General features: G+C 41.7%; 1 protein-coding gene across 7 annotated transcripts in view; it reads left to right on the top strand.

Moving 5' to 3' along the window:
- The first annotated feature begins 280 nt into the window (after positions 1-280).
- The window catches only part of CCSER2 (coiled-coil serine rich protein 2), a 75,914-nt gene continuing 65,867 nt past the window's right edge, over positions 281-10,327 (top strand). For 5 of the 7 annotated variants that reach the window (XM_030030024.2, XM_030030022.2, XM_030030028.1 and 2 more), the window contains exon 1: positions 282-411. The gene's annotated coding sequence lies outside the window, so the exon portion shown is untranslated. Of the gene's footprint in view, positions 412-1,228; positions 1,414-10,327 lie in introns of all 7 variants that reach the window. The other 2 variants (XM_030030023.2, XM_030030025.1) reach the window with 2 other exon arrangements.

The following is a 10,327-nucleotide window of genomic DNA, read 5'->3' as shown; positions in this document are numbered from 1 at the left end:
CCGCAGGACGCTGCAGAGCTTGCCGAAGGGGTGAGGAGCCGGGCGGCCGCCATGGCCGCGCCCGCCGCGCGGGCGCAGGCGTCGGCAGGAGGGTGCGCGCGCACGGCGCCTAACGGGCGACGGGGAGGGGCGGGGTCCGGCGGCCGGGGGCGCGCCGCCCGCGCTGACGTCAGGGTGAGCCGAGGGGCGCGGAGGGGCGTGGGGAGGCGGCCCGGCGCCCTTCACCCGGGCATGCGCGGTGGGACTGCGCGCGCCGGCCCTCCCACCGCGGGCCGGGCCGGGCGCGGCCGGGCGGGGCGGGCGGGGCGGGGGCGGGGCGGGGCGGCGCGGCTGGCGGCCGGCACCTGAGGGCGCAGAGCGCCGCGGCCCTGCCCGAGGAGGGGACAGCGCCGGCCTGCGCCCGTCCCGGCGGTGAGTGTGGCGGGGGCGGGCGCGGGGAGGGCGCCGGCAGGGCGCTCCCCCCTTCCTCTCACGCTGGGCCGCTCTGCTGGGGGTCTCCTTGCCGGCGGCGAGGCGGGGGGGGGGGGGGGAGAGAGGGCTGCGGGGGGGGGGCGGGGATGGGGTCGCCGCTCGGGAGGGGGGGGGATTGCGGTATGGCGGGCCGCGGGAGGCTGGGGGAGGGCGGCGGAGGGCCGGGCGGGCGGGCGGGGCGGGCCGGTCAGCCTCCTGCGTGTCCCTGCCCGGGCGCAGCCTTCGCCTTTGGGGCGGCCTGAATGTCAGCTGAGGCTCCCGCGGTGCGGCTGGCTGCGAGCCGTGCCACAGGTGCGGCCGTCCCCGGCTGGCGGGGCGCTGGCAGCGCTGCCGGCTTGGCCGGCGGTGTCCGGGGCTTGCCCTCGGCTTGGTCCGCCGCGCCGCTCCCCCAGGCGAAGGGCGATCTGGCGCGGCAGGCCTGCCGCTGCCTTCCTCCGTCGGCTCCTGCTTTGCGGTGGTTTATGCGTCTTCTCGCTCTCTGCTGGTTGAGACGTACCGGCAGGTATATCGGGAAACAGCTGCTGAGGGCCCTGGTCGCAAAGATCCCTTTGTAGCCCCCAAAAGGGGAAGAAGCAAAAGCACCCAGTATGTGGTTGTTCAAAAACAACAGTTAAAAAAAAAAAAAAAAAAAAAAAAAAGGTGGAATATCTGCTTTGTCTATAATCTGTTCAGATTTTGCTTATAACAACAAGGGAATGTTATGTACGTTATGGTGATTTCGCGTTAATGACACTAAGAGTTTGCTTTCATCATCCAGAGCCCGCTGTTAACATCGTGTTCTGTCAAATGTACTTTGACACACAATGAAACGTAGGCAGCTTCAGCCTTTAACTTTGAGTTGGAGGAAGTCGAGCTGTTTATCTTCAGTTAAAGAAAGCAAAACCGAATGGGAACTTTATGCTGTAGCAGAGCATTAGTGTCCAGGCCAGACAACAAATTAAGGTAAGGATTGTAGATCTGGGACTCCATCTGGTACGTTGTATAAAGATGTCTACCACTTTTCAGGGGAATTAGTTCAACTGGTAGGATTGGTGCTTCATCTTCGTAGCAGGTTTGTTCCTGGTGTTTGTGGACTTTGAGCCTCAATTTGATGCAGAACAGAATTTTTCGTTACAAAGGTATTAAAATGGAAATGGAGTTGGATCTAAGGTCTCATATTGTTATGTTCTTACAGTTGAGAACCACTTTAAATATTCTCTGAAACCTTAAAAATATGTCTTCTGGAGTAGTCGAAAATACAAAACTCTTCATCATATTAGTGGGAGGCAGTAAATATTTACATTTTTTTGGTGATACTGGATGACATTTGGCAGATATTTTCTCATGCATATAATGATCGCATAACTCTAAATTCTGTGGGCCTATTTTGAATTTAATGCCTCCAAGCTGAAGAGGTGCATGCCTAACAAATGGAACTTTAGTAATAACAGCTATCTAAATGTTAACCAAGGATCTACGTGAATGTACAAATTGCAGTAGAAAAAATGTTTTTAAGGTCAAAGTTTAATCTTTGCTCACAGTTAGTACTTTTCATTACAGAAATATCAATGTACGAACTCCCAAGAACGGCTGAGTATCATCTTCTAATTGTAAAGCTATTTAAACAGTAGAAATGTTTCAGGTTTAGAAGATTTCTGTATTTGATATTTTTGACCACTATAACACCTTGTGGTTTTGAACTGAAGTAATAATATATATGAATATAGAAAAAAGGAATAGTAATGATCTCAATTAACATAATGATCACATTTAATGTATTGTCATGCTAATGAGTAATCCCATTTAATAGAACTGTTCATGTAAAAGCTCCGTGGAGTAAAACCTATTTCTTTTGGACCTGATCATCCTTTAAGAGGGATTGATTATTTGGAATAAACCAGTGACAAATAAGTGTTGGCACTGGCTCTCTAGATAAAAAGCCATCATGCCACCAGTCTTCAGGTGAACGTTGCTTGCCTAAAATTGTTAGAAAGTGCAGATCTCTGAAAACAGAAGAGAGACGAAGGAATAAAAGGTAGCCAGTTGCAGCAGTGGTTGTGGTGGTCTGTTTTAGCCACTGTTTGGAAGTTTAAACAGCAGCACTGTCATCTTAATTAGAAGCTTTCAGGCAGGGTCAAATTCCGTGCCAACAGCGATACTAAGAAGATCAAAATACTAATGGTGCTTTTGATAATTAGGTTTAAAATCCTGTATTGTGTTTCAATTGGAGCGATAAAAAAGCTTATGTAAATCTCTGGATACCCGAACACGTATGTTACAATAAAATCCCAACAGCGTTAAAATAATTATTCCAAAGTTGAAGTTTAGCTAGTCAGTGTAGGTCTCTGCATTTCTTCGTACCTCTGGGACACACACTCCAGCTTGCTCTTAAACTTCAATCAGATAGGTGCATTTTGGGAGACATTCTGAGAATATTGTTTCTTCCTTGATCAAAAGTATCTTGATTTGCAGAGATCTGGACTTTGCTCACTGGCTATTCTCTGTTCTAAAGGGAGGATTCAGCTGGAGCAGTTCTAATAATATTCTATAGTAAGTGAAGCAAGAAAGTCCTAGGGTGGGGGATGCTTATCCCTGGTCACATGGGGAACTGGTGTCACAAGTTCTCAGTAAAATGACTTTTTCAATACAGATTATTGGGATTTTTGTGAGCACTTAGTCTGTGATGAGTTGAGGTAGTCTTCTGCAGAGTGCATTTTAATGGCTTTGATTGAAGCAGAAGTATCGTTAATGTTGGCAAGGTTCTCACTGCAAGGAGGCTTGGCTTCTTAGCCAGAGGAAAATGGCTGATAAGGTTTTACTTTTATGTGGTGGTGTTGAACAAGTTATAGATCTGGAATAACCCTTAAATTGCAAACAATTTCTGAATTTGTTCCCTGAAGCAAAAGAACTCCTATGCTTTTAGCCTAATTAGCCCAGGTGGCTTGTGACACACACAGCGCAAGTGAAGCGAAGTGTCAAGGGAGGGCTGAATATCCTGGGTTCTCTTGACTCAAAAATACCATGTGTACTTTGAGCTGGAGATTCAAGAATGTTTTCTAGATAGATACAGAGATGCTCACTACTCTTCTAGATAGACACAGAGATTCTCACTACCATCTGAATTTGTATGATACTTCAACTCATGTTCTTTTCATGAATCATATTAAAGATAGGTTTTACCTAAATGCATTTTTTTCTCGTCTTATATGAGGAAATTATTACATAGGTCTGTTGATCAGTATTTTTGATTATTTGGGGGAAGCTATGACTTTTAACTAACCTTCATCTCAGTATGGCAAACTTGCATAGGTGGAAACTTGGCAATGCCAAAGCTACTGCTGATAGCAGGAGACTTGAGGAAAGGAGCAGAATCTTTCATCCTGTATAGCCTTGTCCATCAGTAAACAGAGTTTAAAAAAAAAACCACCAAACCTAATCCCTGTCTGTGTAAATCTTTTCAGACACGAAAGCTCTCTGAAATGATAGTTTATAAAAATAACACTTGACCATGACTAAATTTGAGATCTTGATTAAACAAAACAAATTATATGTATCAGCTTCCTTTCAGTTCAAGTAAAATATAAGCATAGATGACTATCTCTGTGTAACTCCGTAAGCTAACCTGGGAGAAACTGATCCTGTGGACAGACTGTCACTAGTAAGTGAAGTTACACACATCAGTTTCTTTGAGAATCTTTTTTTCTTTTTTTTTTTTTTTTTTTTTTACAATTGCAAATGTATGAGGATATAACAAGTGTTTTCTATGTTGTAGAAAACTGACCTTGATGGGTACATTTGGATATAACTGTGTTTGTTTATCAGAAAATCAGTATGAAAATACAAAACACACTTTAAAATACTTACAGAGGGCTGCCAGTCTGTGGTTAAAAACATGTTCATATTTGTTATGCTGTGGCAAACTTGCAAAGTTGCTTGGTACTGGAATACTTTTAGAGAGTTTGGGAACTGATTAATAGCAATCAGTTATTGTAGACAGAACTGTAGACAGAAGCTGTAGGTGTCCAGCACTAATGAAATGAAATTCAATAGCAAGGAAGTGATACTTTGAAGATGTGATTCAAAAATAAGTAAGTTTTGACTGAAAGCTATAATATGCCAGTATGTGACTGCAGTATTTTTGGTTAAGGGTGGATGTTGAAGAGAAGTCAAACTTCACTTCAAAGAATACAAGTGATCCAGTATCTTCTTGAAAGCACATAGATATGAAACAAACTGATCGATATAACTGTTATGTTTGGTAGCAAGGAGAGCAGAAATCAGTGGCCAGTTCTTGCAATGAAGGGAGTTTACAAGTAGTTCTCCTCAGGAATCTGTGTAAGGCACTGAAATAACCTTTTAAAGTATTATTAGTAGGGCTCTGGAACTCCTTGCTTAAGGCAGTCATGGATGGAAAAAGTTTAGGGACTCAAGGACAGGTTGGACAGGATTGTGGAGGGTTCCTAAACAAACTACATCAAATTCAAGAAATCTTATGAATTGGAAGTAGTTGAAAGTTGAGAAAGTCACATTATATGCTTGCCCTGTTCATTCTCTTCCCAGTGCATTTTCTTAAGGCTACCGCAGGAGACAGTGTGACTTTTTATTCATTGCCTTTAAAATAAGATTGACTGCTGGAACTCTACAGCTGAGCTGGAGAATTGAATCTGGACATTGAATTGCCATGTTCCAAACCCAAACAAATATTATGATTTATATAATATTTCAAGCTTATCCAGGGTTCACTTGCTCTCTTTCATGACAGAAGTTTTAAAGGTTTTCTTTGTCAGTCCTTTTTCTAGTTTTTTTTGGGTTTTTTTGTTTTTTTTAATTCAGCAGTGGCTGACTTAACAGTATGATTTTTTAAAAATTCTGTAGCAATGGTTTGACATGTTCTTGTCTCAAGGTCTTGATCTTCTGAAAAAAACCTAAACTATGTTGAAATAGCATTGGCAATATGTAGAAAAGAAATTCCTAAAACTATTTTGTTCTATCATCCTTCTGCTTCATCTTGTCTAGTCTTGCTCAATTATCACCTGTGAACCTCTTCAGGCTTACTGAAGATATCTCAGTACCAGCGAGTCTATGAATTACGTGCAGTCTCCTTCAATTATCTCTGCATGTCATTCAGCTTAACCTATAGCTAGAATTCTTAGGCAGCAGTAGAAAGAATGAGCATGTGCATCTGGAGGGAAAAAAAAAGATCTTATGTATTGGTGGTAAGCAGATCCTCACTGCAGATTTAAACTAATGGGAATTAATCTTAAGATACCTACATAGATAAACTGTTCAGTAGTGGTTCAGATGGGTTTCTGTCATTAGTTATTATATAATCAGTACAAAAATATATTGAACAATATCTGTTTGTACCCCTGTAAGAGGGTTTTAGCTCAAGACAGCTCAGTGTTCTTACATGGAGAAGATGCATCAGTTGAATAAACAAACTAGAGGAGTAGGATGGACAAGGTGGCAGTCTAAAAAGGGATATCTCCATTTATAATCAGTTGTATTCAAAGTTTCACTTGGCTTCCAGCCTGCCTGTTCTTATCAGCAAGAAAATCCTGCTCCAGGTAGCATGTATTACTAAATAAGTAGCAGAAAACGGTAACTGGAAGCTGACTCTCTAGTTCATTACTGAATTAATGGTGAAGTAAGTCTTTCCTAGTAGAGTTAGAGATGGGAGTGGTGTGTTTGAATCATTTGGTGACAGTGGGTAGTTCTGAGGGAAAAGGGAGGCTCCTCTATTTTTAAGTGAAATATTTGCCAGACAACAGCAGGTAATTCCTACTTGTTCGCAGAATGACATTGCTTTTATGTCTGAACTCGGAGACAGATTAATCTGTCTTGTAAGAGTAAATTCAGAAAGATTGAAATTACCAACATGAAATGCTGTTGCTGAAGGAATAATACCATCAGCAAAAGCAGTGGCCTGTTTCTGCTATCAGTTGCTTTGATGCTGACATAATCACAAAATTTTTGAAAGGAGACTGAGATCCACCATTTCGCTTCTAGAAAGCTTGGATTCTAGACTGCAGTTGATGTTTGGCATTATTCAGTCAATATTAACTACAGCATAAAATTTAATTTGCCTTTATGATCTAGACAGTGATGTCAGCTTTAAAACTTTTCTGAAAGGCAGCTATCATCATCAAATGGGAAAGATCAGAGTCTTTCAAATATGTATGTACGCATGCACATACATACACACAATTACGGGTATCTTCCAGGATAGAAATCTTGCCAAATACAAGCAAGCGTTAAGACAGCATGGGAGGGTAACCTAGATATAGATGCGCTTTATAGTCACAGTACTTCTGTGTGGTGTGTGTGTGTGAATAACGCTCGAGTAATATGATGGTTTAGTTCTTTTCTTCTCTGTAGTGTACAACTTTGTCTTTAGGTTGCAGAGCGTTAGATCTGTAAGGCAGACAGACAGTGTCTTTTCTTAGTTTGGTTTTCCCCTTTCTGTTTATTATCCTTGCAAATTTGGTAATAATTTAAACTGAATAATGTCATCAAAGAATTGAAGCAAATAAAGGCTCTTTATCTCTTCACCAACAAAGATTTTGAGAACAGTACATCTTCTGCAGTTTAAGAGCTGTTAAGCTACCCTACTGAAGAAGCTTGGTCTACATGACTTGCTAAGGTTGAATCTGTTGCAATGGTTCTGTTCACAGAAGGCTGTTTGCTGTGTAACATAACAAAATGAAGTAATCCACATAATTTAATTCCTTGTAGCAGGAGTGTTTCTGCATCAGAGCTAGGTGTATCAGTCATGATTATGTCAGTTGTTTCTGCTTCTGATTTATTACAATGTATCCCATCCGCCTCTCGCAATGCTTGCAAAGCTGTTCTTGGGGTCAGCAAGCTTAATGTAGTGTTTTTATCAGCTGCGCTTTATGTTCTTTGGATTTCCAGTGAAAGCCTTACTATGTTCTGTATCTTGTGTTCTGAAGGAAGTGTATGGTGTTTATATCTGCAGGTACAGAGTTGACATCGCTAGTTCAGATCTAACAAGCTATGGCTCTGCTACATTTGGATGGGTGATTGGGAGAGTGCGCAAAAGCCAACTTAAGGAAAACCCAATGTCCAATAGTGTCTGAGCCACCTTTACTTCTTACTGAAGGCATTTTCCAGAATTTTGACCAAGTCAGAGTAGACCTATGTTTTGCCTCTGCTGTGGCAAGAAGAGTAGATCTTTTTGAAGAAGGGAACTGATGGTTTCCTCCAAGAGGATTCATCAGATGATTGGCGGCTTCAGAGAGGAGTTGTGCCTCTGCAATGCTTTATTCCCATTGCTAGCTGACTTCTGTCCCTGAGAACAGTTAGGCTGTCAGGACTAATGCAGAAAAGAGTAAGTGTTGTTGCATTTCATGTCTCATTTATGAATGAACTATAATAACCTGTATTAACATTTAAGAGGAGTGTGAAAGTGCACTGTTTCAAGTCTATTTCTTCCTTTTTGCAGGCCCTGAGATTCTCTTTTATTGGGAGTAATATATCCCTACCCCCAAGTATCTTCTTCCATCTTCTTTTCTTTGTCCTGAAGCTGCTCCCTTGCTGCAGCTGGATAAGCACCTGGACCTTGACTGCCTTCTGTCTTATCAGTCGTGTAAGAATGCCAAAAATCAGGGCAAATTTACCTATTTCAGAAGCCTTAGCAAAGATCTTACTTGTAGTTAATATTTGCATGACTTTTTTTCTCAATATAATCTTAAGGGTTTTATGATAACTCAAATCCTGTTTTGTTTTAACCTTTTGGTAAGGTTTGATGTAAAAATTTGGGGTTTAAAATGTACAGTCTCTATTTTACTAATATGTAGAGCACAAGTGGGCAAACTATGACAAAGCTTACATTTCTGGGCAAGATAGCACTTAGCCCTTTTTTTCTTCCTTGAGATGCCTGATACTCGGTGTAAATAGCATTAATGGGAGAGTGAATTGAGAGTGTGGCCCTAAGCGATGTGAATGGAGTTTTTGATTCTGGAAGTATTCTAGTAGCTTTGTTCTACAAAATAGAGCTGCATTTCCCTATTTCTTTTTCTCCAGTAAGTGCGTGTGTCCTGTAGCCTTACAAAGCATTAAGAAACCATATTCTGATGAATAACAACAATGCTTTTAAAGATTGCAAGGAACGTCACATCTTTTTGTTGTATTGACTAAAGATACTGTTCAATATTAGAAATACAGAAGCCCTAATCTCTTCATGATGTCTTTCTTGTTCTCTCCTCCCTTTATCATGCTTTGCTTATATTCCTTGACCTAGTGCTTTCTGACCAGCAGTAAATGAAATTCAGCGCAACAGCAGCTTGGATAACTGGTTTGCTTAATGTTTGATAGATCAAACTTTACAAATGGGTAGGACATCAGCATACCAAAATGTGGGGGAGGAAGAATAGAGAAGGACTTACCTCTAAGCTTTCTGAGATCTGGGAACAGAATCTCACAACTTTGAACACAGAAGAACAAAATTATTTCAGAGAAACAGAAAAATAAGCATTAAGTGTCTTGGAATTTCTTACCATACTTTATGGCTATGGTACCTTCAAAAGGCAGACTGTCAAGGATGCTAGTATTAATCACTGTGCAGTTTGGACATAGGAAAGGGAGAGACACTTAAATTCATGGATGCCTTCATAAAGCATGGGAATTGATTCAAGAACAGAGGTGTTTTGGAGACACTGAAGACAGGAGAAGGAAGGCAGGCAGGCTTGGAGGATTTTACTGCAGAGCTGATAAATCTTACTGGATCTTGGAGTTGAGAGAAGGTGGCTTTTTTCACTGAACTGTAGCCAGTCTGTGCAGGGCAAATAACACAAGAGAATATGAGACAGTTGTGAATACTCAGAAGTTCAATCTTGGAGCCGTCAGAATTTCTAGTTGTATTCTGATTCAATTTCATTTATACAACATGTGGAATTTCCTCAGTATTCATCATCCTCAGTTCCTCAGGGCTTGTCCTGCTCAGAGCAGGTGTTTGCTAGCTACATCTCCTGCCAGTTTCTTTGATTCTGTTAAGCTCTCATGGTCCTCTTAAAGCTGAAAATTGACTTGCAGTCATGCTACCCATCTTGCAGTGTTCCGAAGTATTTCTAAAGAAGACTTTTTCTGCATCTGTTGCAGGGCCCTCCCTGATTTTTCCCTTATGTCATTCAGTATGTCCATATGCTGGTGGAAATAAGATATTTTCACATAACTGTCCTAATGCATTTTTTTAAATTACATTTTTAAGAAAAATAGTTCTTAATGCTTAAGTTTCACCACAAATCAGTGGTGAAAAGATCTGTATTCTATGTGTCCTGAATAGAAAAATAAATAAAGAAATAGAAGTTGTGGTGTTAAAACGCAGAGGTATACAGAGGTGGTTTTTGTAAGCCATGCACAGTGGACAGATTTGAAATACTACATGTGCACTTGAATTCACAAAGGCCATGAGGTGTATCTAGATTCAGCAGATTATAATTAGAAGTAAACTACAATCTTTTTTCAGGTTGGCAAATTTGTATCTTTTTTCTGTGTGGAGGGCATCTTGGTTATCATGAAAGCCCATGGGAAGTTAGGAGCAGCTATCTTGAAGCATGTCCATAGCACCTTGAAGAGCTGGTCTTGTGTCTCAGATTTCAGCAGGGCCCTCCTGTTAGAAGTGTGGTGCAGAAAACAGGATGTAATTGTTACTTAAGGTAGTAGATTGTGCCTGCCTCAAGCCATCCACTCGTGGCCTGCCATTTGCTCTTCAGTTCCCAAGGGCAGGCTTCACTCATTTTCTGCACTGGTTGGACAGTAGTTAACAGTTGTTTTCTCTACCCTAATGTAATGCTGTGGCCAAGTAAGCTTTTCACTAGAGGAGATAATTTAGTTTACCATTGGACGAATGTTGTCA

This window comes from Aquila chrysaetos, chromosome 11 (assembly GCF_900496995.4).
Source record: "Aquila chrysaetos chrysaetos chromosome 11, bAquChr1.4, whole genome shotgun sequence".
Classification (NCBI taxonomy): Eukaryota; Metazoa; Chordata; class Aves; order Accipitriformes; family Accipitridae; genus Aquila; species Aquila chrysaetos.
The sequence above is the reverse complement of the archived record's forward strand: the minus strand, read 5'-3'. Positions and strand labels throughout refer to the sequence as shown.